General features: G+C 47.6%; 10 non-coding genes and 2 pseudogenes across 10 annotated transcripts; all 12 read left to right on the forward strand.

Moving 5' to 3' along the window:
• The first annotated feature begins 405 nt into the window (after positions 1-405).
• Positions 406-596, forward strand: LOC142688208 (U2 spliceosomal RNA). The gene has a single exon (XR_012857357.1). It is a non-coding gene; the product is annotated as a U2 spliceosomal RNA (small nuclear RNA).
• Positions 597-1,897: 1,301 nt separating this feature from the next.
• LOC142688209 (U2 spliceosomal RNA) lies at positions 1,898-2,088 on the forward strand. The gene has a single exon (XR_012857358.1). It is a non-coding gene; the product is annotated as a U2 spliceosomal RNA (small nuclear RNA).
• Positions 2,089-3,393: 1,305 nt separating this feature from the next.
• On the forward strand, positions 3,394-3,584 carry LOC142688211 (U2 spliceosomal RNA). The gene has a single exon (XR_012857360.1). It is a non-coding gene; the product is annotated as a U2 spliceosomal RNA (small nuclear RNA).
• A 1,301-nt stretch (positions 3,585-4,885) lies between these two features.
• On the forward strand, positions 4,886-5,076 carry LOC142688212 (U2 spliceosomal RNA). The gene has a single exon (XR_012857361.1). It is a non-coding gene; the product is annotated as a U2 spliceosomal RNA (small nuclear RNA).
• A 1,301-nt stretch (positions 5,077-6,377) lies between these two features.
• Positions 6,378-6,568, forward strand: LOC142688213 (U2 spliceosomal RNA). The gene has a single exon (XR_012857362.1). It is a non-coding gene; the product is annotated as a U2 spliceosomal RNA (small nuclear RNA).
• Positions 6,569-7,869: 1,301 nt separating this feature from the next.
• Positions 7,870-8,060, forward strand: LOC142688214 (U2 spliceosomal RNA). The gene has a single exon (XR_012857363.1). It is a non-coding gene; the product is annotated as a U2 spliceosomal RNA (small nuclear RNA).
• Positions 8,061-9,361: 1,301 nt separating this feature from the next.
• Positions 9,362-9,552, forward strand: LOC142688215 (U2 spliceosomal RNA). The gene has a single exon (XR_012857364.1). It is a non-coding gene; the product is annotated as a U2 spliceosomal RNA (small nuclear RNA).
• A 1,301-nt stretch (positions 9,553-10,853) lies between these two features.
• LOC142688216 (U2 spliceosomal RNA) lies at positions 10,854-11,044 on the forward strand. The gene has a single exon (XR_012857365.1). It is a non-coding gene; the product is annotated as a U2 spliceosomal RNA (small nuclear RNA).
• Positions 11,045-12,345: 1,301 nt separating this feature from the next.
• LOC142688218 (U2 spliceosomal RNA) lies at positions 12,346-12,536 on the forward strand. Its single transcript, XR_012857366.1, has one exon. It is a non-coding gene; the product is annotated as a U2 spliceosomal RNA (small nuclear RNA).
• A 1,301-nt stretch (positions 12,537-13,837) lies between these two features.
• LOC142688219 (U2 spliceosomal RNA) lies at positions 13,838-14,028 on the forward strand. The gene has a single exon (XR_012857367.1). It is a non-coding gene; the product is annotated as a U2 spliceosomal RNA (small nuclear RNA).
• Positions 14,029-20,691: 6,663 nt separating this feature from the next.
• On the forward strand, positions 20,692-20,860 carry LOC142688374 (U2 spliceosomal RNA; annotated as a pseudogene).
• A 1,301-nt stretch (positions 20,861-22,161) lies between these two features.
• Positions 22,162-22,231, forward strand: LOC142688410 (U2 spliceosomal RNA; annotated as a pseudogene).
• The last annotated feature ends 48 nt before the right edge of the window (positions 22,232-22,279 follow it).

The raw sequence follows: 22,279 nt of genomic DNA on the forward strand, positions 1-22,279 counted from the left end.
AAAGCCTGGGCCCAGGCAGTGTTGGTCAGTGCTGCTCAGCAGGCAGCACCGGACTGGACTGGATTAAAGCTGATACAAGGTGTGAAGGAACAAGGGGTGGCTGTGGGCATGCACTTGCTGCCGCTGCCAGTGTTTATCTGCATGGCAGGAGGGCATTTGGGCGTTGCCAGGAAGGCGTTTTTATGTAGATTCCTCCTCTTTCAGCACTGCATTGTGGTGCAAGCAAAAGAAGCAAATCCTGTGTAGCTTCCTCTCCGGCCTTTATTCACCTCCCGCTTAGTAGCTGTAAATGTGTGTGAGCCTGCAGGGCCCCATGGAATTGCCTAGGAGTAGGCTGAATCAATCGCTGCAAGGGGTGAACAGCAGTATGGGACAGGCTCGGGCAAGGCAAGGGCCGCTCGGGTTATCGCTTCTCGGCCTTTTGGCTAAGATCAAGTGTAGTATCTGTTCTTATCAGTTTAATATCTGATACGTCCCCTATCTGGGGACCATATATTAAATGGATTTTTAGAACAGGGAGATGGAAATAGAGCTTGCTCTGTCCACTCCACGCATTGACCTGGTATTGCAGTATTTCCAGGACCGGTGCACCCTTCCCTTATGTGTTGACTAAAATCAGATTCCAAAAGTGCTATTTGTGTTTGCTATTGTTTTTGTCTTTCTGATGGGATCTCCCCTTTTAATCCCATTATTTCAACACCTGTTGGACAATGCATTTGTACAGTCATGTGTGATAATGAGCTCATTTATTAAATGCAATTAATTAATACATTGCCACCTCTTGTTGTGTGTGTGTCTTCTGTGTTTCTGTGTTTCCGGCATTTCACATTGGAACAGCTCATTCACCTTCCTTGTCTTCTCTCCGCCCTCCCTCCTAGGTAGGTTAAAGAGCTGCACCTGAGCCAGCCACTGATTGATGCAGCACCACAGTCAAATAGCGGAGTGGAGTAGGGGAACAGCAAACAGCCATTAAAGCCGCCCGCCCGCCCGCCCGCCCGCCTGCCTGCCTGCCTGCCTGCCTGCCCGCCACAATGGACCTACCTGTGTACACTACATGGATGTGATGGAATGTACTGTCGTCCCTACATTTCAAGAAGAAGTAAGAATTGCAGTTGCAACAAAGCCTTGCTTGCCTACAAAGAGAGCAGCAATTTGGATTTGTTACTATGTTACCTAGAAGAATAACAAACTGTGCAAGGATGGAGGTTGTAGGAGCAAAGAGAAGTTGTCTGTAAAGTTGGTGGATGCTTATTTTCCATTTTGCAGTCCCTTGTCTCCCTCTTGTGGCCTCCTGGAGGCAAATAAATGTGCAAAAAAAAGACAGCCTGGCGGCCGGCTGTTGCAGTGTTGCCCTCTCAGGCAACACTGAGTGACTGACTGAGCCGCACCGTCTTATATAAAGTTCAGACGGAACTTTGCACGTGTCATAGTGGAGCCCTCAGGATTCCAGAGCCAGCTTTCTGACATCATAATGGGGCCTGCCTCAGAGATAAAAGCCTGGGCCCAGGCAGTGTTGGTCAGTGCTGCTCAGCAGGCAGCACCGGACTGGACTGGATTAAAGCTGATACAAGGTGTGAAGGAACAAGGGGTGGCTGTGGGCATGCACTTGCTGCCGCTGCCAGTGTTTATCTGCATGGCAGGAGGGCATTTGGGCGTTGCCAGGAAGGCGTTTTTATGTAGATTCCTCCTCTTTCAGCACTGCATTGTGGTGCAAGCAAAAGAAGCAAATCCTGTGTAGCTTCCTCTCCGGCCTTTATTCACCTCCCGCTTAGTAGCTGTAAATGTGTGTGAGCCTGCAGGGCCCCATGGAATTGCCTAGGAGTAGGCTGAATCAATCGCTGCAAGGGGTGAACAGCAGTATGGGACAGGCTCGGGCAAGGCAAGGGCCGCTCGGGTTATCGCTTCTCGGCCTTTTGGCTAAGATCAAGTGTAGTATCTGTTCTTATCAGTTTAATATCTGATACGTCCCCTATCTGGGGACCATATATTAAATGGATTTTTAGAACAGGGAGATGGAAATAGAGCTTGCTCTGTCCACTCCACGCATTGACCTGGTATTGCAGTATTTCCAGGACCGGTGCACCCTTCCCTTATGTGTTGACTAAAATCAGATTCCAAAAGTGCTATTTGTGTTTGCTATTGTTTTTGTCTTTCTGATGGGATCTCCCCTTTTAATCCCATTATTTCAACACCTGTTGGACAATGCATTTGTACAGTCATGTGTGATAATGAGCTCATTTATTAAATGCAATTAATTAATACATTGCCACCTCTTGTTGTGTGTGTGTCTTCTGTGTTTCTGTGTTTCCGGCATTTCACATTGGAACAGCTCATTCACCTTCCTTGTCTTCTCTCCGCCCTCCCTCCTAGGTAGGTTAAAGAGCTGCACCTGAGCCAGCCACTGATTGATGCAGCACCACAGTCAAATAGCGGAGTGGAGTAGGGGAACAGCAAACAGCCATTAAAGCCGCCCGCCCGCCCGCCCGCCCGCCCGCCTGCCTGCCTGCCTGCCTGCCTGCCCGCCACAATGGACCTACCTGTGTACACTACATGGATGTGATGGAATGTACTGTCGTCCCTACATTTCAAGAAGAAGTAAGAATTGCAGTTGCAACAAAGCCTTGCTTGCCTACAAAGAGAGCAGCAATTTGGATTTGTTACTATGTTACCTAGAAGAATAACAAACTGTGCAAGGATGGAGGTTGTAGGAGCAAAGAGAAGTTGTCTGTAAAGTTGGTGGATGCTTATTTTCCATTTTGCAGTCCCTTGTCTCCCTCTTGTGGCCTCCTGGAGGCAAATAAATGTGCAAAAAAAAGACAGCCTGGCGGCCGGCTGTTGCAGTGTTGCCCTCTCAGGCAACACTGAGTGACTGACTGAGCCGCACCGTCTTATATAAAGTTCAGACGGAACTTTGCACGTGTCATAGTGGAGCCCTCAGGATTCCAGAGCCAGCTTTCTGACATCATAATGGGGCCTGCCTCAGAGATAAAAGCCTGGGCCCAGGCAGTGTTGGTCAGTGCTGCTCAGCAGGCAGCACCGGACTGGACTGGATTAAAGCTGATACAAGGTGTGAAGGAACAAGGGGTGGCTGTGGGCATGCACTTGCTGCCGCTGCCAGTGTTTATCTGCATGGCAGGAGGGCATTTGGGCGTTGCCAGGAAGGCGTTTTTATGTAGATTCCTCCTCTTTCAGCACTGCATTGTGGTGCAAGCAAAAGAAGCAAATCCTGTGTAGCTTCCTCTCCGGCCTTTATTCACCTCCCGCTTAGTAGCTGTAAATGTGTGTGAGCCTGCAGGGCCCCATGGAATTGCCTAGGAGTAGGCTGAATCAATCGCTGCAAGGGGTGAACAGCAGTATGGGACAGGCTCGGGCAAGGCAAGGGCCGCTCGGGTTATCGCTTCTCGGCCTTTTGGCTAAGATCAAGTGTAGTATCTGTTCTTATCAGTTTAATATCTGATACGTCCCCTATCTGGGGACCATATATTAAATGGATTTTTAGAACAGGGAGATGGAAATAGAGCTTGCTCTGTCCACTCCACGCATTGACCTGGTATTGCAGTATTTCCAGGACCGGTGCACCCTTCCCTTATGTGTTGACTAAAATCAGATTCCAAAAGTGCTATTTGTGTTTGCTATTGTTTTTGTCTTTCTGATGGGATCTCCCCTTTTAATCCCATTATTTCAACACCTGTTGGACAATGCATTTGTACAGTCATGTGTGATAATGAGCTCATTTATTAAATGCAATTAATTAATACATTGCCACCTCTTGTTGTGTGTGTGTCTTCTGTGTTTCTGTGTTTCCGGCATTTCACATTGGAACAGCTCATTCACCTTCCTTGTCTTCTCTCCGCCCTCCCTCCTAGGTAGGTTAAAGAGCTGCACCTGAGCCAGCCACTGATTGATGCAGCACCACAGTCAAATAGCGGAGTGGAGTAGGGGAACAGCAAACAGCCATTAAAGCCGCCCGCCCGCCCGCCCGCCCGCCTGCCTGCCTGCCTGCCTGCCTGCCCGCCACAATGGACCTACCTGTGTACACTACATGGATGTGATGGAATGTACTGTCGTCCCTACATTTCAAGAAGAAGTAAGAATTGCAGTTGCAACAAAGCCTTGCTTGCCTACAAAGAGAGCAGCAATTTGGATTTGTTACTATGTTACCTAGAAGAATAACAAACTGTGCAAGGATGGAGGTTGTAGGAGCAAAGAGAAGTTGTCTGTAAAGTTGGTGGATGCTTATTTTCCATTTTGCAGTCCCTTGTCTCCCTCTTGTGGCCTCCTGGAGGCAAATAAATGTGCAAAAAAAAGACAGCCTGGCGGCCGGCTGTTGCAGTGTTGCCCTCTCAGGCAACACTGAGTGACTGACTGAGCCGCACCGTCTTATATAAAGTTCAGACGGAACTTTGCACGTGTCATAGTGGAGCCCTCAGGATTCCAGAGCCAGCTTTCTGACATCATAATGGGGCCTGCCTCAGAGATAAAAGCCTGGGCCCAGGCAGTGTTGGTCAGTGCTGCTCAGCAGGCAGCACCGGACTGGACTGGATTAAAGCTGATACAAGGTGTGAAGGAACAAGGGGTGGCTGTGGGCATGCACTTGCTGCCGCTGCCAGTGTTTATCTGCATGGCAGGAGGGCATTTGGGCGTTGCCAGGAAGGCGTTTTTATGTAGATTCCTCCTCTTTCAGCACTGCATTGTGGTGCAAGCAAAAGAAGCAAATCCTGTGTAGCTTCCTCTCCGGCCTTTATTCACCTCCCGCTTAGTAGCTGTAAATGTGTGTGAGCCTGCAGGGCCCCATGGAATTGCCTAGGAGTAGGCTGAATCAATCGCTGCAAGGGGTGAACAGCAGTATGGGACAGGCTCGGGCAAGGCAAGGGCCGCTCGGGTTATCGCTTCTCGGCCTTTTGGCTAAGATCAAGTGTAGTATCTGTTCTTATCAGTTTAATATCTGATACGTCCCCTATCTGGGGACCATATATTAAATGGATTTTTAGAACAGGGAGATGGAAATAGAGCTTGCTCTGTCCACTCCACGCATTGACCTGGTATTGCAGTATTTCCAGGACCGGTGCACCCTTCCCTTATGTGTTGACTAAAATCAGATTCCAAAAGTGCTATTTGTGTTTGCTATTGTTTTTGTCTTTCTGATGGGATCTCCCCTTTTAATCCCATTATTTCAACACCTGTTGGACAATGCATTTGTACAGTCATGTGTGATAATGAGCTCATTTATTAAATGCAATTAATTAATACATTGCCACCTCTTGTTGTGTGTGTGTCTTCTGTGTTTCTGTGTTTCCGGCATTTCACATTGGAACAGCTCATTCACCTTCCTTGTCTTCTCTCCGCCCTCCCTCCTAGGTAGGTTAAAGAGCTGCACCTGAGCCAGCCACTGATTGATGCAGCACCACAGTCAAATAGCGGAGTGGAGTAGGGGAACAGCAAACAGCCATTAAAGCCGCCCGCCCGCCCGCCCGCCCGCCTGCCTGCCTGCCTGCCTGCCTGCCCGCCACAATGGACCTACCTGTGTACACTACATGGATGTGATGGAATGTACTGTCGTCCCTACATTTCAAGAAGAAGTAAGAATTGCAGTTGCAACAAAGCCTTGCTTGCCTACAAAGAGAGCAGCAATTTGGATTTGTTACTATGTTACCTAGAAGAATAACAAACTGTGCAAGGATGGAGGTTGTAGGAGCAAAGAGAAGTTGTCTGTAAAGTTGGTGGATGCTTATTTTCCATTTTGCAGTCCCTTGTCTCCCTCTTGTGGCCTCCTGGAGGCAAATAAATGTGCAAAAAAAAGACAGCCTGGCGGCCGGCTGTTGCAGTGTTGCCCTCTCAGGCAACACTGAGTGACTGACTGAGCCGCACCGTCTTATATAAAGTTCAGACGGAACTTTGCACGTGTCATAGTGGAGCCCTCAGGATTCCAGAGCCAGCTTTCTGACATCATAATGGGGCCTGCCTCAGAGATAAAAGCCTGGGCCCAGGCAGTGTTGGTCAGTGCTGCTCAGCAGGCAGCACCGGACTGGACTGGATTAAAGCTGATACAAGGTGTGAAGGAACAAGGGGTGGCTGTGGGCATGCACTTGCTGCCGCTGCCAGTGTTTATCTGCATGGCAGGAGGGCATTTGGGCGTTGCCAGGAAGGCGTTTTTATGTAGATTCCTCCTCTTTCAGCACTGCATTGTGGTGCAAGCAAAAGAAGCAAATCCTGTGTAGCTTCCTCTCCGGCCTTTATTCACTTCCCGCTTAGTAGCTGTAAATGTGTGTGAGCCTGCAGGGCCCCATGGAATTGCCTAGGAGTAGGCTGAATCAATCGCTGCAAGGGGTGAACAGCAGTATGGGACAGGCTCGGGCAAGGCAAGGGCCGCTCGGGTTATCGCTTCTCGGCCTTTTGGCTAAGATCAAGTGTAGTATCTGTTCTTATCAGTTTAATATCTGATACGTCCCCTATCTGGGGACCATATATTAAATGGATTTTTAGAACAGGGAGATGGAAATAGAGCTTGCTCTGTCCACTCCACGCATTGACCTGGTATTGCAGTATTTCCAGGACCGGTGCACCCTTCCCTTATGTGTTGACTAAAATCAGATTCCAAAAGTGCTATTTGTGTTTGCTATTGTTTTTGTCTTTCTGATGGGATCTCCCCTTTTAATCCCATTATTTCAACACCTGTTGGACAATGCATTTGTACAGTCATGTGTGATAATGAGCTCATTTATTAAATGCAATTAATTAATACATTGCCACCTCTTGTTGTGTGTGTGTCTTCTGTGTTTCTGTGTTTCCGGCATTTCACATTGGAACAGCTCATTCACCTTCCTTGTCTTCTCTCCGCCCTCCCTCCTAGGTAGGTTAAAGAGCTGCACCTGAGCCAGCCACTGATTGATGCAGCACCACAGTCAAATAGCGGAGTGGAGTAGGGGAACAGCAAACAGCCATTAAAGCCGCCCGCCCGCCCGCCCGCCCGCCTGCCTGCCTGCCTGCCTGCCTGCCCGCCACAATGGACCTACCTGTGTACACTACATGGATGTGATGGAATGTACTGTCGTCCCTACATTTCAAGAAGAAGTAAGAATTGCAGTTGCAACAAAGCCTTGCTTGCCTACAAAGAGAGCAGCAATTTGGATTTGTTACTATGTTACCTAGAAGAATAACAAACTGTGCAAGGATGGAGGTTGTAGGAGCAAAGAGAAGTTGTCTGTAAAGTTGGTGGATGCTTATTTTCCATTTTGCAGTCCCTTGTCTCCCTCTTGTGGCCTCCTGGAGGCAAATAAATGTGCAAAAAAAAGACAGCCTGGCGGCCGGCTGTTGCAGTGTTGCCCTCTCAGGCAACACTGAGTGACTGACTGAGCCGCACCGTCTTATATAAAGTTCAGACGGAACTTTGCACGTGTCATAGTGGAGCCCTCAGGATTCCAGAGCCAGCTTTCTGACATCATAATGGGGCCTGCCTCAGAGATAAAAGCCTGGGCCCAGGCAGTGTTGGTCAGTGCTGCTCAGCAGGCAGCACCGGACTGGACTGGATTAAAGCTGATACAAGGTGTGAAGGAACAAGGGGTGGCTGTGGGCATGCACTTGCTGCCGCTGCCAGTGTTTATCTGCATGGCAGGAGGGCATTTGGGCGTTGCCAGGAAGGCGTTTTTATGTAGATTCCTCCTCTTTCAGCACTGCATTGTGGTGCAAGCAAAAGAAGCAAATCCTGTGTAGCTTCCTCTCCGGCCTTTATTCACCTCCCGCTTAGTAGCTGTAAATGTGTGTGAGCCTGCAGGGCCCCATGGAATTGCCTAGGAGTAGGCTGAATCAATCGCTGCAAGGGGTGAACAGCAGTATGGGACAGGCTCGGGCAAGGCAAGGGCCGCTCGGGTTATCGCTTCTCGGCCTTTTGGCTAAGATCAAGTGTAGTATCTGTTCTTATCAGTTTAATATCTGATACGTCCCCTATCTGGGGACCATATATTAAATGGATTTTTAGAACAGGGAGATGGAAATAGAGCTTGCTCTGTCCACTCCACGCATTGACCTGGTATTGCAGTATTTCCAGGACCGGTGCACCCTTCCCTTATGTGTTGACTAAAATCAGATTCCAAAAGTGCTATTTGTGTTTGCTATTGTTTTTGTCTTTCTGATGGGATCTCCCCTTTTAATCCCATTATTTCAACACCTGTTGGACAATGCATTTGTACAGTCATGTGTGATAATGAGCTCATTTATTAAATGCAATTAATTAATACATTGCCACCTCTTGTTGTGTGTGTGTCTTCTGTGTTTCTGTGTTTCCGGCATTTCACATTGGAACAGCTCATTCACCTTCCTTGTCTTCTCTCCGCCCTCCCTCCTAGGTAGGTTAAAGAGCTGCACCTGAGCCAGCCACTGATTGATGCAGCACCACAGTCAAATAGCGGAGTGGAGTAGGGGAACAGCAAACAGCCATTAAAGCCGCCCGCCCGCCCGCCCGCCCGCCTGCCTGCCTGCCTGCCTGCCTGCCCGCCACAATGGACCTACCTGTGTACACTACATGGATGTGATGGAATGTACTGTCGTCCCTACATTTCAAGAAGAAGTAAGAATTGCAGTTGCAACAAAGCCTTGCTTGCCTACAAAGAGAGCAGCAATTTGGATTTGTTACTATGTTACCTAGAAGAATAACAAACTGTGCAAGGATGGAGGTTGTAGGAGCAAAGAGAAGTTGTCTGTAAAGTTGGTGGATGCTTATTTTCCATTTTGCAGTCCCTTGTCTCCCTCTTGTGGCCTCCTGGAGGCAAATAAATGTGCAAAAAAAAGACAGCCTGGCGGCCGGCTGTTGCAGTGTTGCCCTCTCAGGCAACACTGAGTGACTGACTGAGCCGCACCGTCTTATATAAAGTTCAGACGGAACTTTGCACGTGTCATAGTGGAGCCCTCAGGATTCCAGAGCCAGCTTTCTGACATCATAATGGGGCCTGCCTCAGAGATAAAAGCCTGGGCCCAGGCAGTGTTGGTCAGTGCTGCTCAGCAGGCAGCACCGGACTGGACTGGATTAAAGCTGATACAAGGTGTGAAGGAACAAGGGGTGGCTGTGGGCATGCACTTGCTGCCGCTGCCAGTGTTTATCTGCATGGCAGGAGGGCATTTGGGCGTTGCCAGGAAGGCGTTTTTATGTAGATTCCTCCTCTTTCAGCACTGCATTGTGGTGCAAGCAAAAGAAGCAAATCCTGTGTAGCTTCCTCTCCGGCCTTTATTCACCTCCCGCTTAGTAGCTGTAAATGTGTGTGAGCCTGCAGGGCCCCATGGAATTGCCTAGGAGTAGGCTGAATCAATCGCTGCAAGGGGTGAACAGCAGTATGGGACAGGCTCGGGCAAGGCAAGGGCCGCTCGGGTTATCGCTTCTCGGCCTTTTGGCTAAGATCAAGTGTAGTATCTGTTCTTATCAGTTTAATATCTGATACGTCCCCTATCTGGGGACCATATATTAAATGGATTTTTAGAACAGGGAGATGGAAATAGAGCTTGCTCTGTCCACTCCACGCATTGACCTGGTATTGCAGTATTTCCAGGACCGGTGCACCCTTCCCTTATGTGTTGACTAAAATCAGATTCCAAAAGTGCTATTTGTGTTTGCTATTGTTTTTGTCTTTCTGATGGGATCTCCCCTTTTAATCCCATTATTTCAACACCTGTTGGACAATGCATTTGTACAGTCATGTGTGATAATGAGCTCATTTATTAAATGCAATTAATTAATACATTGCCACCTCTTGTTGTGTGTGTGTCTTCTGTGTTTCTGTGTTTCCGGCATTTCACATTGGAACAGCTCATTCACCTTCCTTGTCTTCTCTCCGCCCTCCCTCCTAGGTAGGTTAAAGAGCTGCACCTGAGCCAGCCACTGATTGATGCAGCACCACAGTCAAATAGCGGAGTGGAGTAGGGGAACAGCAAACAGCCATTAAAGCCGCCCGCCCGCCCGCCCGCCCGCCTGCCTGCCTGCCTGCCTGCCTGCCCGCCACAATGGACCTACCTGTGTACACTACATGGATGTGATGGAATGTACTGTCGTCCCTACATTTCAAGAAGAAGTAAGAATTGCAGTTGCAACAAAGCCTTGCTTGCCTACAAAGAGAGCAGCAATTTGGATTTGTTACTATGTTACCTAGAAGAATAACAAACTGTGCAAGGATGGAGGTTGTAGGAGCAAAGAGAAGTTGTCTGTAAAGTTGGTGGATGCTTATTTTCCATTTTGCAGTCCCTTGTCTCCCTCTTGTGGCCTCCTGGAGGCAAATAAATGTGCAAAAAAAAGACAGCCTGGCGGCCGGCTGTTGCAGTGTTGCCCTCTCAGGCAACACTGAGTGACTGACTGAGCCGCACCGTCTTATATAAAGTTCAGACGGAACTTTGCACGTGTCATAGTGGAGCCCTCAGGATTCCAGAGCCAGCTTTCTGACATCATAATGGGGCCTGCCTCAGAGATAAAAGCCTGGGCCCAGGCAGTGTTGGTCAGTGCTGCTCAGCAGGCAGCACCGGACTGGACTGGATTAAAGCTGATACAAGGTGTGAAGGAACAAGGGGTGGCTGTGGGCATGCACTTGCTGCCGCTGCCAGTGTTTATCTGCATGGCAGGAGGGCATTTGGGCGTTGCCAGGAAGGCGTTTTTATGTAGATTCCTCCTCTTTCAGCACTGCATTGTGGTGCAAGCAAAAGAAGCAAATCCTGTGTAGCTTCCTCTCCGGCCTTTATTCACCTCCCGCTTAGTAGCTGTAAATGTGTGTGAGCCTGCAGGGCCCCATGGAATTGCCTAGGAGTAGGCTGAATCAATCGCTGCAAGGGGTGAACAGCAGTATGGGACAGGCTCGGGCAAGGCAAGGGCCGCTCGGGTTATCGCTTCTCGGCCTTTTGGCTAAGATCAAGTGTAGTATCTGTTCTTATCAGTTTAATATCTGATACGTCCCCTATCTGGGGACCATATATTAAATGGATTTTTAGAACAGGGAGATGGAAATAGAGCTTGCTCTGTCCACTCCACGCATTGACCTGGTATTGCAGTATTTCCAGGACCGGTGCACCCTTCCCTTATGTGTTGACTAAAATCAGATTCCAAAAGTGCTATTTGTGTTTGCTATTGTTTTTGTCTTTCTGATGGGATCTCCCCTTTTAATCCCATTATTTCAACACCTGTTGGACAATGCATTTGTACAGTCATGTGTGATAATGAGCTCATTTATTAAATGCAATTAATTAATACATTGCCACCTCTTGTTGTGTGTGTGTCTTCTGTGTTTCTGTGTTTCCGGCATTTCACATTGGAACAGCTCATTCACCTTCCTTGTCTTCTCTCCGCCCTCCCTCCTAGGTAGGTTAAAGAGCTGCACCTGAGCCAGCCACTGATTGATGCAGCACCACAGTCAAATAGCGGAGTGGAGTAGGGGAACAGCAAACAGCCATTAAAGCCGCCCGCCCGCCCGCCCGCCCGCCTGCCTGCCTGCCTGCCTGCCTGCCCGCCACAATGGACCTACCTGTGTACACTACATGGATGTGATGGAATGTACTGTCGTCCCTACATTTCAAGAAGAAGTAAGAATTGCAGTTGCAACAAAGCCTTGCTTGCCTACAAAGAGAGCAGCAATTTGGATTTGTTACTATGTTACCTAGAAGAATAACAAACTGTGCAAGGATGGAGGTTGTAGGAGCAAAGAGAAGTTGTCTGTAAAGTTGGTGGATGCTTATTTTCCATTTTGCAGTCCCTTGTCTCCCTCTTGTGGCCTCCTGGAGGCAAATAAATGTGCAAAAAAAAGACAGCCTGGCGGCCGGCTGTTGCAGTGTTGCCCTCTCAGGCAACACTGAGTGACTGACTGAGCCGCACCGTCTTATATAAAGTTCAGACGGAACTTTGCACGTGTCATAGTGGAGCCCTCAGGATTCCAGAGCCAGCTTTCTGACATCATAATGGGGCCTGCCTCAGAGATAAAAGCCTGGGCCCAGGCAGTGTTGGTCAGTGCTGCTCAGCAGGCAGCACCGGACTGGACTGGATTAAAGCTGATACAAGGTGTGAAGGAACAAGGGGTGGCTGTGGGCATGCACTTGCTGCCGCTGCCAGTGTTTATCTGCATGGCAGGAGGGCATTTGGGCGTTGCCAGGAAGGCGTTTTTATGTAGATTCCTCCTCTTTCAGCACTGCATTGTGGTGCAAGCAAAAGAAGCAAATCCTGTGTAGCTTCCTCTCCGGCCTTTATTCACCTCCCGCTTAGTAGCTGTAAATGTGTGTGAGCCTGCAGGGCCCCATGGAATTGCCTAGGAGTAGGCTGAATCAATCGCTGCAAGGGGTGAACAGCAGTATGGGACAGGCTCGGGCAAGGCAAGGGCCGCTCGGGTTATCGCTTCTCGGCCTTTTGGCTAAGATCAAGTGTAGTATCTGTTCTTATCAGTTTAATATCTGATACGTCCCCTATCTGGGGACCATATATTAAATGGATTTTTAGAACAGGGAGATGGAAATAGAGCTTGCTCTGTCCACTCCACGCATTGACCTGGTATTGCAGTATTTCCAGGACCGGTGCACCCTTCCCTTATGTGTTGACTAAAATCAGATTCCAAAAGTGCTATTTGTGTTTGCTATTGTTTTTGTCTTTCTGATGGGATCTCCCCTTTTAATCCCATTATTTCAACACCTGTTGGACAATGCATTTGTACAGTCATGTGTGATAATGAGCTCATTTATTAAATGCAATTAATTAATACATTGCCACCTCTTGTTGTGTGTGTGTCTTCTGTGTTTCTGTGTTTCCGGCATTTCACATTGGAACAGCTCATTCACCTTCCTTGTCTTCTCTCCGCCCTCCCTCCTAGGTAGGTTAAAGAGCTGCACCTGAGCCAGCCACTGATTGATGCAGCACCACAGTCAAATAGCGGAGTGGAGTAGGGGAACAGCAAACAGCCATTAAAGCCGCCCGCCCGCCCGCCCGCCCGCCTGCCTGCCTGCCTGCCTGCCTGCCCGCCACAATGGACCTACCTGTGTACACTACATGGATGTGATGGAATGTACTGTCGTCCCTACATTTCAAGAAGAAGTAAGAATTGCAGTTGCAACAAAGCCTTGCTTGCCTACAAAGAGAGCAGCAATTTGGATTTGTTACTATGTTACCTAGAAGAATAACAAACTGTGCAAGGATGGAGGTTGTAGGAGCAAAGAGAAGTTGTCTGTAAAGTTGGTGGATGCTTATTTTCCATTTTGCAGTCCCTTGTCTCCCTCTTGTGGCCTCCTGGAGGCAAATAAATGTGCAAAAAAAAGACAGCCTGGCGGCCGGCTGTTGCAGTGTTGCCCTCTCAGGCAACACTGAGTGACTGACTGAGCCGCACCGTCTTATATAAAGTTCAGACGGAACTTTGCACGTGTCATAGTGGAGCCCTCAGGATTCCAGAGCCAGCTTTCTGACATCATAATGGGGCCTGCCTCAGAGATAAAAGCCTGGGCCCAGGCAGTGTTGGTCAGTGCTGCTCAGCAGGCAGCACCGGACTGGACTGGATTAAAGCTGATACAAGGTGTGAAGGAACAAGGGGTGGCTGTGGGCATGCACTTGCTGCCGCTGCCAGTGTTTATCTGCATGGCAGGAGGGCATTTGGGCGTTGCCAGGAAGGCGTTTTTATGTAGATTCCTCCTCTTTCAGCACTGCATTGTGGTGCAAGCAAAAGAAGCAAATCCTGTGTAGCTTCCTCTCCGGCCTTTATTCACCTCCCGCTTAGTAGCTGTAAATGTGTGTGAGCCTGCAGGGCCCCATGGAATTGCCTAGGAGTAGGCTGAATCAATCGCTGCAAGGGGTGAACAGCAGTATGGGACAGGCTCGGGCAAGGCAAGGGCCGCTCGGGTTATCGCTTCTCGGCCTTTTGGCTAAGATCAAGTGTAGTATCTGTTCTTATCAGTTTAATATCTGATACGTCCCCTATCTGGGGACCATATATTAAATGGATTTTTAGAACAGGGAGATGGAAATAGAGCTTGCTCTGTCCACTCCACGCATTGACCTGGTATTGCAGTATTTCCAGGACCGGTGCACCCTTCCCTTATGTGTTGACTAAAATCAGATTCCAAAAGTGCTATTTGTGTTTGCTATTGTTTTTGTCTTTCTGATGGGATCTCCCCTTTTAATCCCATTATTTCAACACCTGTTGGACAATGCATTTGTACAGTCATGTGTGATAATGAGCTCATTTATTAAATGCAATTAATTAATACATTGCCACCTCTTGTTGTGTGTGTGTCTTCTGTGTTTCTGTGTTTCCGGCATTTCACATTGGAACAGCTCATTCACCTTCCTTGTCTTCTCTCCGCCCTCCCTCCTAGGTAGGTTAAAGAGCTGCACCTGAGCCAGCCACTGATTGATGCAGCACCACAGTCAAATAGCGGAGTGGAGTAGGGGAACAGCAAACAGCCATTAAAGCCGCCCGCCCGCCCGCCCGCCCGCCTGCCTGCCTGCCTGCCTGCCTGCCCGCCACAATGGACCTACCTGTGTACACTACATGGATGTGATGGAATGTACTGTCGTCCCTACATTTCAAGAAGAAGTAAGAATTGCAGTTGCAACAAAGCCTTGCTTGCCTACAAAGAGAGCAGCAATTTGGATTTGTTACTATGTTACCTAGAAGAATAACAAACTGTGCAAGGATGGAGGTTGTAGGAGCAAAGAGAAGTTGTCTGTAAAGTTGGTGGATGCTTATTTTCCATTTTGCAGTCCCTTGTCTCCCTCTTGTGGCCTCCTGGAGGCAAATAAATGTGCAAAAAAAAGACAGCCTGGCGGCCGGCTGTTGCAGTGTTGCCCTCTCAGGCAACACTGAGTGACTGACTGAGCCGCACCGTCTTATATAAAGTTCAGACGGAACTTTGCACGTGTCATAGTGGAGCCCTCAGGATTCCAGAGCCAGCTTTCTGACATCATAATGGGGCCTGCCTCAGAGATAAAAGCCTGGGCCCAGGCAGTGTTGGTCAGTGCTGCTCAGCAGGCAGCACCGGACTGGACTGGATTAAAGCTGATACAAGGTGTGAAGGAACAAGGGGTGGCTGTGGGCATGCACTTGCTGCCGCTGCCAGTGTTTATCTGCATGGCAGGAGGGCATTTGGGCGTTGCCAGGAAGGCGTTTTTATGTAGATTCCTCCTCTTTCAGCACTGCATTGTGGTGCAAGCAAAAGAAGCAAATCCTGTGTAGCTTCCTCTCCGGCCTTTATTCACCTCCCGCTTAGTAGCTGTAAATGTGTGTGAGCCTGCAGGGCCCCATGGAATTGCCTAGGAGTAGGCTGAATCAATCGCTGCAAGGGGTGAACAGCAGTATGGGACAGGCTCGGGCAAGGCAAGGGCCGCTCGGGTTATCGCTTCTCGGCCTTTTGGCTAAGACCAAGTGTATTTATACAGGAGGTTTTTGGTCAGAAGGTGCTCAGGTACCCTCTCTCTCGGCCTCGGGGGATCGTCCAGGTTCGCCTGGACTTCACCCCCGTGCTGCTATTTGGGAGAGAGGCTTAGTCCTGAGCAACGAGTTGCGATCCCCCCCAGCCCCTTGGTCTCCGTAAGACAAGGGGCGCAGCGAAAGCTGTGCGGTTCGACCTGGCCACGCTAATGGCAGGCGAACCCGATGCGGTGCCGGTGTACGCCCGGCTTAAGAATTCTGCACGATTTATCGTGGCAGAGGGTGGAGGCGGTCCCCGTGGTATTAAATTTTTAGTCCACGCCATTTTGGAAGATCTGCTGGCGGTCCACAAGAACGAGCTCTTGGCTATCCAGGACTACCCGAAGCGAGGAATCTACGATGTCACCTTCATGGGAGAAGGAATACTCCGTGATGCTATGGACCGAGCTGAGAGGAAACAAGGTGAACTCGTAGCAGCGGGAGTCAAGGTAGTAGAGCATGAATTTGAAATAACCAAACTCGTGGTGATTAAAATGTATTCCCCATATGTGAGAGATATGGAAGTGGCAGCATTTCTAGCTGCCTACTTCAAAAATGTCAAACTCCTGGGGAAAGTGATGAACGAGTGTGGAGTGTGGACCGCCAAATGGAAGTTTTTAGTTACGCTGATTAAGGACCCCTCCACCCAAGAAACGAGATTACCACCGGCTCGTTTTAAAATTGGAAATGTGAATGGCGACCTCTACTTCTCAGGGATGCCAAACTTCTGCAGGGCTTGTGGTACCTATGGACATACCAGTTTTAACTGCGATGTCACCTGCAGAAACTGTGGAAGCAAAGAGCACAATATAAGGGAGTGCACAGAAGAAAAAAAATGCAACTTTTGTCAAAAAACTGGTCACTTGTATTTTTCTTGTCCTCATAGGTACCGAAGCGGAGAAGAAGAGCAACCCGGGGCGCCCCCACGTGCTCCACCAGCGGACCAGCCCCGCCCTCAGGGAGAGGAACAAGCCAGTGCTGCAAAGGAGCAGCGGGGTACCTGGGCTTCAAGGGTACGGTCTGTTGGAGCCAAAGCAGGTACCTCACAGCCAACAGCCTCAGAGGAGAGAAGGGAGTCCAGTGCGAAGGAAAAACGCCAAGCCAAACGTAAGGCTGAGAAGGGGCAGGCCAGTGAGATAACTGAGGCATCCCAGAGTGCTGGTTGCTCAGTGGATGCCGGGCCTGCTCCCAATCCTGGGTCTCTAGATACGGAGTCTGAAGAGGAAGGTTGGCTGAAAGTGGGTCCCCGTAAAAAGGGTAAACAGGAGCGTGCCGGTAGGGGGGTGACAGGGGAGGAGCAAATGGATACGTCCGTAAAGCAAAGTGAGGCTCCTCCTAGGACCGCCCCCTCGTCGTTACTGGTGAGGAGGGTGGGCACTGTTCCCCCCGAGCCAACCGACACCCCGCCATGTGCGCAACCTCCCCCTCTAGAACGGCCTGCACGGCCTGCACGGCCTCAGGGGGGAGCGGCGGGGCCCTTGGGGGACCCACCCGATACAGACCTATATGGTCAGCCGTTAGAGACCCAGGTAAGGCTGTGTGAATCTGGACTCCCTGTATACGAGATGAGGGCTGTTGGCTCGACGCTCACGGAAGGTAGTTCCTCTCCTGAATCATCCCCTTTCTCGCTAGAGTCAGACGAGGGCGGGGAGATGAGTTCAAGCGAGATTTCTGGTATTGCTGGTGGAGGCCAAGTCTGATTTTAAGTAACACGATTATTTATTTTTTAAAATCAAGACTAACACAATTAAAACTCCACGATGTCTGAAATAAAGGGGATCTCCCTCAACGTGAGGGGCGCCAAGTCCAAAGTCAGAAGGGTTGCTCTCTTCAGTTTTTTATCTGGCCTGGCAGCCTCTGTTTTTTTCCTGCAGGAGTGCGGCATTCCCCATGCAATGAAGTACCATAAATACAAAGAGGATTGGAAGTATGGTCCATCAGTCTGGTCTGGATCTAACGAGTCCAGATCAGCAGGGGTCGCCATTCTTTTTAAGGGAAACGTTTTTATTGATTTTATTCAAGAGATTCTTCCAGGACGTATTTTATTGGTTAAAGCTTTTATTGACGGCGTAAAATGGCAGTTTTTAAATTTTTACGGCTCACCTGACAAAAAGGAGAGAGCAGAGATGCTAGAAATGTTACCTCTTTTTATTAATACAACTGAGCCTTTTATCCTCGCAGGTGATTTTAACTGTATCCTGAGGGGGGAACGCCGGCTTACCAGTACTACAAGTAGGAATTACGATAAGACCTCTGGACTGCTCAAAGATATTGTAAATGATTTTAAATTAACAGATTTGTACAAAGAATGTAATAGGAGCAGCCCAGAGGAAGCCGGCGTTACCTGGAGCAACGCCACCTGTAGCTCCAGGATAGATTTTATTTTTTGTAATGAGAATGTACTGCCTTTTAATTGTGAAGTTTTAACTAATGTTTTCTCAGATCACAAGCTTTTATCATTTTATGTAAAGCGTGATTTTAATAAACCGGTGTGTAAGAAGTCCTGGAAGTTAAATGTTTCCCTTTTAGATGATCCACAGGTTTTTACTGATTTTATTGAATTTTACCAAAAATGCAGGCGGGGGAGAGACATGCGTACTCCCATCAGTGCATGGTGGGAGAAAATGAAAAAAAGAATAAAGGAATTTTTTATTAAAAAGAGCGTGGCAAAAGCCAGAGAAAAACATGCTTTTTTTAAAACTCTCAGCACCCGTCTGCAGACCCTGTACAAGATGAGAGATAATGAAATTGACGTTAAAACTGACATCACTAATTTAAAAAAAGAAATAGCTCAGTGCCTGGAGCAGAAAGGCAAAGAAATCATTTTTCGTTCCAAAATTCAGCATGTGGAGGAGAATGAGACCTGCTCCAGGTACTTTTTTAAAAAAATTAACAATAAAAAGGCTATTATTAAAAATATTGAAGGTGTGTCAGATGTACAGGGTATTTTAAGTAAAGTTCATGAGTTTTATGCTGACCTTTTTAGTGTTAAAACTGTGGATCATAATTTTATGCGTGACTCACTGAAGGAGATTACTACTGTTTTAGACCCTGTCTCCCAGAATTTTTTATTACAGGAGCTGACGGAGCAGGAGGTTTTAGAAACGGTAAAGAGTTTTAAAGCCGGAAAAGTTCCCGGACCGGACGGTATACCCAGTGAGTTTTATGTCAAATTTTATGACATTTTAAAAGAGGATCTTTTTAGCCTTTTTTATGAAGTTTTTAATTCCAAGATGCTGCCTAAGTCCTGGCGGAAGGGTGAGGTCTCCCTGCTACATAAGAAAGGTGACATCGCAGTTTTGAAGAACTGGAGACCAATAACCCTTCTGAATAGCGACTATAAAATAATGGCAAAAGTGTGCGCAAATAGATTAAAAGCCATAATACCCCACATTGTACACTCTAACCAGGTGTGTGGGGTGCCAGGCCGCAGCATCTGGGATAATCTTAACCTGGTAAAAGATGTGATTGAGGACACGAGGTCTAGAAGAGGTAAATTAGCCATTTTATCTATAGACTTCGAGAAGGCGTTCGACCGTGTCTCTCATTTTTATCTTTTTAAGGTTTTAGAGCGTATGGGTATACCTGAAGGATTTTTATTATCACTTAAAGCCTTTTATAAAGATTGCACAAGCAAAATTTTAGTGAATGGTTTTAAGACACAGGACGTGATTTTAAACTCAGGGGTGAAGCAGGGGTGTCCCTTGTCCCCACTGCTTTTTATTTGCGCATTAGAGCCTCTACTGTGTACAATTCGCCGCGATAAGTTAATACGTGGAGTCCCCCTGCCCGGGGGTGGCGGCGTAGAGGCTAAAGCAGTGGGGTACATGGACGATGTAGCGGTTTTTTGCAGGGACACCCTGTCGCTTCAGAGAACCCTCAGACAAATTGAGTTTTATTGCTGTGCTTCCGGTTTTAAGGTGAACTTCGACAAAAGTAATATTTTAAATATAGGAAGCATGGCTTTTAGAGACATACCCGTCCCTGTGTCAGATAATATTACGATTTTAGGTGTCTCCTTCAGTGAGTGCGATAATGGTTTTATCAGTTGGGACATGGTGGCGCAGAAGGTAAATCAAAAAATATGTATGTGGAACATGAGAAAACTTACCATGGAGGGAAAAGTTTTAATTATTAAAATGGTCATTTTACCCCTGCTTTTATATCTCAGTATGGTTTTCCCTCCCCCCACGGTTTTATTGCAAAAAATTACTAAAGCATGTTTTACCTTCTTTTGGAGTTCCAGAATGGAGAAACTTAAAAGAGAGATTGTGATGAAATCCAAACCGAAGGGTGGCAAAGATTTTCCGAATTTTAACAGGTTTCTTTTAATCAAGTTCTTCAGTTTCTGTTTTAATTCCCTTTTTAAAGAACATTATTGGTCCTATTTTTTACGTTTTAATACAGGGTTTTTAATGCGAAGGTTTGGGTGGTTCAACATTGTTTTATCCTCACCTTACGCTTTTAAACTCTCAATAAACTATGTGATTTTAGAAAAGATAGTGACCTTATTCAACCTGAAGGGAAAAAATGTAAATGAGCTGAAAAATAGTAAAAAATTAATTAAAGACCTAAGAGAAAGTGAGACGGTCAGCAGGATTGAGAATTTTAATGAGGAACGAAGTGCTTTTATCTTCAAAATTATTAATGTGTTTTATCTTTTTAATACACAGATGGACCTGGCCTGGAGCTGCATTCATCAATGTCTTCCATGCCGGGCATTCCAATACAGAAGGAGGCTCGCGAGGTCTGCCGTCTGCCCGAGGGAAGGCTGCCAGGCCGAGGAAACGATTCGACACATTTTTTGGACGTGTGATTTTGCGAAGGAATTTTGGAAAAAAATATTCCCTCTTTTGGCAAAGATGGCAGACCTGAAAGACTTGAATTATGAAGATATTTTATATGGACTATTTGGATGCCCAACCGCGAGCCAAAAGATAATAGCGTGGAAGACGATGAATTGCGCCAAAGAAGCTCTATGGAAGGCCAGGAACATCCTGATTTTTAAGCACGATGTTTTATCTACTGATGATGTTTTAGGTCTTTGTTTTAGCGAAATGTACATTTATTATTTATTAGACAAAAAAAGAAATGCCACCCTTCTTAATAAATGGTTTGTGAAAGAATGGAACTCCAACATATAAAGATTTGCCACCATGTCCCTTTTATGTAATATAATGCAATGAAATATTGATTTTATTGTTATTCATTTGTACAAAAGTTGGTTTTATTGTAAACTGTATTTTTTATCATGAAATAAATCATTGACACCCCTGAAAAGGGGTAGCCAACTTAAAAAAAAATCTGTTCTTATCAGTTTAATATCTGATACGTCCCCTATCTGGGGACCATATATTAAATGGATTTTTAGAACAGGGAGATGGAAATAGAGCTTGCTCTGTCCACTCCACGCATTGACCTGGTATTGCAGTATTTCCAGGACCGGTGCACCCTTCCCTTATGTGTTGACTAAAATCAGATTCCAAAAGTGCTATTTGTGTTTGCTATTGTTTTTGTCTTTCTGATGGGATCTCCCCTTTTAATCCCATTATTTCAACACCTGTTGGACAATGCATTTGTACAGTCATGTGTGATAATGAGCTCATTTATTAAATGCAATTAATTAATACATTGCCACCTCTTGTTGTGTGTGTGTCTTCTGTGTTTCTGTGTTTCCGGCATTTCACATTGGAACAGCTCATTCACCTTCCTTGTCTTCTCTCCGCCCTCCCTCCTAGGTAGGTTAAAGAGCTGCACCTGAGCCAGCCACTGATTGATGCAGCACCACAGTCAAATAGCGGAGTGGAGTAGGGGAACAGCAAACAGCCATTAAAGCCGCCCGCCCGCCCGCCCGCCCGCCTGCCTGCCTGCCTGCCTGCCTGCCCGCCACAATGGACCTACCTGTGTACACTACATGGATGTGATGGAATGTACTGTCGTCCCTACATTTCAAGAAGAAGTAAGAATTGCAGTTGCAACAAAGCCTTGCTTGCCTACAAAGAGAGCAGCAATTTGGATTTGTTACTATGTTACCTAGAAGAATAACAAACTGTGCAAGGATGGAGGTTGTAGGAGCAAAGAGAAGTTGTCTGTAAAGTTGGTGGATGCTTATTTTCCATTTTGCAGTCCCTTGTCTCCCTCTTGTGGCCTCCTGGAGGCAAATAAATGTGCAAAAAAAAGACAGCCTGGCGGCCGGCTGTTGCAGTGTTGCCCTCTCAGGCAACACTGAGTGACTGACTGAGCCGCACCGTCTTATATAAAGTTCAGACGGAACTTTGCACGTGTCATAGTGGAGCCCTCAGGATTCCAGAGCCAGCTTTCTGACATCATAATGGGGCCTGCCTCAGAGATAAAAGCCTGGGCCCAGGCAGTGTTGGTCAGTGCTGCTCAGCAGGCAGCACCGGACTGGACTGGATTAAAGCTGATACAAGGTGTGAAGGAACAAGGGGTGGCTGTGGGCATGCACTTGCTGCCGCTGCCAGTGTTTATCTGCATGGCAGGAGGGCATTTGGGCGTTGCCAGGAAGGCGTTTTTATGTAGATTCCTCCTCTTTCAGCACTGCATTGTGGTGCAAGCAAAAGAAGCAAATCCTGTGTAGCTTCCTCTCCGGCCTTTATTCACCTCCCGCTTAGTAGCTGTAAATGTGTGTGAGCCTGCAGGGCCCCATGGAATTGCCTAGGAGTAGGCTGAATCAATCGCTGCAAGGGGTGAACAGCAGTATGGGACAGGCTCGGGCAAGGCAAGGGCCGCTCGGGTTATCGCTTCTCGGCCTTTTGGCTAAGATCAAGTGTAGTACCTGCTCAAGCTGAGGTTAGTAATCATCCCTGCCGGTGGTACGTGGGCCATCGTAGGGGGATGACAGAACGCCGAGGTGA

Source organism: Rhinoderma darwinii (assembly GCF_050947455.1).
Source record: "Rhinoderma darwinii isolate aRhiDar2 chromosome 5 unlocalized genomic scaffold, aRhiDar2.hap1 SUPER_5_unloc_25, whole genome shotgun sequence".
NCBI lineage: Eukaryota > Metazoa > Chordata > Amphibia > Anura > Rhinodermatidae > Rhinoderma > Rhinoderma darwinii.